The sequence below is a fragment of the Palaemon carinicauda genome, chromosome 39 (genome assembly GCF_036898095.1).
Source record: "Palaemon carinicauda isolate YSFRI2023 chromosome 39, ASM3689809v2, whole genome shotgun sequence".
Classification (NCBI taxonomy): domain Eukaryota; kingdom Metazoa; phylum Arthropoda; class Malacostraca; order Decapoda; family Palaemonidae; genus Palaemon; species Palaemon carinicauda.
Genome location: NC_090763.1, coordinates 52,059,076 through 52,063,353, shown reverse-complemented (window position 1 = coordinate 52,063,353; position 4,278 = coordinate 52,059,076). Strand labels below are relative to the sequence as shown.

General features: G+C 33.0%; 1 long non-coding RNA gene across 1 annotated transcript; it reads right to left on the bottom strand.

The window, feature by feature from the left end:
- Window positions 1-2,104: 2,104 nt before the first annotated feature.
- Window positions 2,105-3,551, bottom strand: LOC137630869 (uncharacterized). The gene is made up of 3 exons (XR_011041783.1): window positions 3,481-3,551; window positions 3,154-3,306; window positions 2,105-2,696 (listed from the first exon to the last, which is right to left on the bottom strand). It is a non-coding gene; the product is annotated as an uncharacterized lncRNA (long non-coding RNA).
- Between the last annotated feature and the right edge of the window lie 727 nt (window positions 3,552-4,278).

Sequence of the window (4,278 nt, the reverse complement as noted above, 5' to 3'; positions counted from 1 at the left end):
ATACATACATACATACATACATATATATATATATATATATATATATATATATATATATATATATATATATATATATATATATATAATATATAGTGATATATATCACTGTATATATATGCTGTATATATTAGGGCCAACATTATAGAAGCGTTTTAAGAAATAACCAAGCCTATTAGGATTTTTTTCTTCTAAACAAATGGCTAGTTATGATGGCATCACTAACACACGGGCCTTTTATACTATCAGCCAAAAATAGTTAATGATTTCAAATTAGCATTTGTCCATTGAAGAGGATAAAACTAAATTTTGACTTCCCTGCATATTTATGATAAAGTTTATAATTTGAATGGTTTTGACACTAATGCTCGTGCCTATCATAAATTTTCTTTTAATGGCGAGTCAAATACATTTTAATTTGAGCAAGAGGACCTTCGTAGGAAACATACAAAAGCAAAAGATCTCAATACATAATGAAACTTGTAAAGAAAATATTTTTTCCATCATTAAAGTTTTAAAAGGCTGCTTATGAATGGCATCGGCGTCAAAGACCTTAGATGTCAGGATGCCAGAAAACTTTCAATCAATCAATTATGAATGGCAGGGACAAGAGACAGTGACATTGCCCAAGACTCTTAAGAGACTGACCAAGATCAGTGCCCAAGCTAGGATCAAGAGGTCCAGGCAATGGCTGCTGATGACTCCGCAGATAGACATGGGCTCCCCCAAACCCTGCATCCTTAGCTCATCAGGATAGGGATGTTGCAGCGACCAAAGAAACTAACGAGTTTGAACGGGACTAACCGTCTAGCGTTCACCAGTCAGGGACGTTACCACTTCGGCCACTACAACCCTTCCGCAGAATTAAAGAGTCTTAAACCCAAGGTTTTACAGCGCAACTCCTTTCTCCAAAGGGGTCGCAACCCCCGACCCGGAACCCTCTATTGTCATCTCTTAAAAGAAGGATAAACGGAAGTTTGACAGTCCGCAAAATTCAAAATATCTTGCGTTCTATAGATACTATTATTATCAAAAAGTAGCTATGGGGTTAAACTCTCCCAGCTACTGATACCAACTTAGTTCCCTACAATATAGAACCGTTAATCTACTAACTATATCGTTGTACATAAAGAAAATAAATATTGCAGTTTAGTTTTGACTTTTAAAATCTCAATTTTCTTTATTAAATGTTCAGGACAAAATGACAATGTTCACTTTAGGAACCTTTAGGAACCTTTAAATTCTAAACTGCACGGAATATCTGCCCAAATAACTCTTAGTTGTCGTTTCCATATCTACTACGAGCTACTAGCCCCATAGACACTTTAATAAATCTTGAAATGGATTTACCTCAGGAACTCTTGCCTTCCTATATAAACAAGAGAGTTTACTATCGTGTAATTGTAACTAAAGTTTACAAGATTGAAAATGTCTAGTCTAGTTTAATTACCTTTCAACTTTAACTACTGTTATTACATAAAGCAAAAGACAAAAAAGCTTTGCCAGTCTAACCAATCTCAAAAAAGTCACAAGTAACCAATCTCTCCAAATAACAGATCAAGAAGCTTAGGTTTTAGCCAACACCGGTTGTACATTTTCCTCAACAGTATCAGTAAGGATCTTCGTTCAACAAACTTAAACTAACGAGTTTTAGTATATTCTTAAGTACTGCCTCATACTCTAAATTAGTTACCGCCTACTTCCAGGATTTTCCAATTCTCATATCAAAGCTACGCTAAAAATATAATCTAAAGTTAACATTGGATTGCTTCACAGTCCAGATTAATATTAAAAAAAAAAAAAACTTTAAATCTAATTCAAGGAATCTTTATAACAAAAGCAAGAAACTGGGTTTCTCAATTGAAATATTATAAGTGTAGTTTTAATGGAATTACCTAGTGGTCCAGTTTACTTACACCCATTTCGAGAGGTTACCATGCGGTTTCCCTCATTACAAAGCCAAGATTCATTTGAGACCCGAGTTACTTTTGAAGATTGACTAGAATTAAATTGGTTTAAAAATTTCAAACCTTCAGACATAACATTAAAGTGCCATAATTTTTCAGCACTATTTCAGTAATACCTAAAAGAATGCAAACAGGACAACCACGAAGTAAGGGAGTTTATTTTGAAAGTATACAATTAAACTTTTATAAAAATGCAAGGATTTGTTGACACTAGCCTCAATTAGATGTGAACCGAATAAATCTAAATCTGCTTAAGAAATCTTGATTCCTTATACAATGATCCAATGATAAGAGTGACAATTCAACCAAGATAAGATTTTCTTGAATGGCTTACTTCCCAGAATTCCCTCGTAACTTCCCAGAATTCCCTTAAAAAAAAAAAAAAAAAAAAAAAAAAAAAAAAAAAAAAAAAAAAAAAAAGTTCAGGAAGGTGTTCTGGACAATATCACTTGTATAAGCGTCATGTCAATTTACAAATTCCACCATAGAAATAAGCATAGTCAATTATTTTCCCTTATAGCTTACCAGTAACAATTCACCAGTTTACCAAATCTACCATAAAATATTTATCGACGATCTTTAAAGGATTTCCAGCAGCAACATATATGGAGATATTTGCAGGATTTCCAGTAACAACCTTCTACAAAGCCAACCCATCATGGGTAAAAATTGAAGTCAGATTCATCGAATTCAGTCCTTTGATAATTTCATCCTCGAGTCGCGCCATTGAATCTGAAAAGTATCTGCCATCAGAAATATATTTGGTGTAAGTTGCGTATCCCTACAAAAGTTGAATCTTACGCCTGTTGTACCAAGATACAAATAAGTGAATCATAAACGTTATAATTTTCGTACAAAGCATACATCCATGTACTTTAAAAACTTAAAATATAATTCAACATTGATAACTAGAATGTAACATAAGCAAAGTAGTAAAGAAAACCAACTTTAAATTAAAGAGAAACAGGCTTCATGTAAACTGCAAAATCTAAAAATAAAGAAATTTTAACACTCACCGAAACTAACCTAAAGGGTTAAAAGCAAGCCTACCTATAGCACACGGTAGACCTTATAACAGGTCTACCGTGTGCTATAGGGAACGTCCTCCCACAATTGGGGGCGCCGCCCCCAATCGGGGAGGACTGGCTTGCTTAAGATTGGAAAAAGAAGAAACCAAAACAATACTTGCCTTTTAATTCAGACTGAAAAATACTTCACCAGATTCCAATGTTTAAGTCGGTCTGTATTTAGCAAAATGTGGGTCAGTGCGGAAGGATAATACGGGGGACAACAGATAAGATTGAAACGCATAGGTAATCAAGAGCTCCCAGACTTCTCTTTCCTGAAAAAAAAAAAATAAATAAATAAATCATGGGTATTTAAAAGCATTATGTACGACAAAAGCGCATTATGTTACACCATATGCATTTGAAAAACATTTAGTATACATCAATAACTTTAATATAGCAACAAATTCCAATACACAGCAAAATATATAAAAGTAATAATAACTTACCCAAATGAAAGTAAACAATACAAAGCAGGGCTGCTGAAGTTATCTTGGTATACCGGTTACCACCAACCACCAAACTAATCGGGGTAACGGCAAAGCACCCTGAAAAAGCTTCGCCACGCCAAGCCAAGGACTCTAAACAGAGAAAAGCAGTAGCTAACACAACGAAACTGTCACTCACTTGGTCCATTTCGTAAAAGAAAACTTTACGGCGGCCGAGAATAGTAGCTATTATTAAAGAATCTTCGACTTCTTTCTTATAACTACTATGCGTTCGCTTTATCGATAGTTCAACTTTCTGGATCTATTACATATATGTGGAAAAGGGGCGTGTGTTTAATATATATATATATATATATATATATATATATATATATATATATATATATATATATATATATATATATATATTTATATATATATATATATTTATATATATATATATATATATACATTGTATATATACAGTATATATATATATATATATATATATATATATATATATATATATATATATATATATATATAGATTTATGTAAGTGGTAATCGCTATTTTAGTTTGATATGCTTCCTGATTTTTAAATTCCTATTTCATCCGTAGTTTAGTGAATCAGATTATGTTGCTCATAGTATGCGTGCGCGTATTCTCTTGTTACAAAATGCTTTACTTGTATATTGATTCAGAGTGATTACGCAATCACTGGCAAAATGATACGTGCACATTGATAATTCATAGTATTGCAGAGAGAGAGAGAGAGAGAGAGAGAGAGAGAGAGAGAGAGAGAGAGAGAGAGAGAGAGA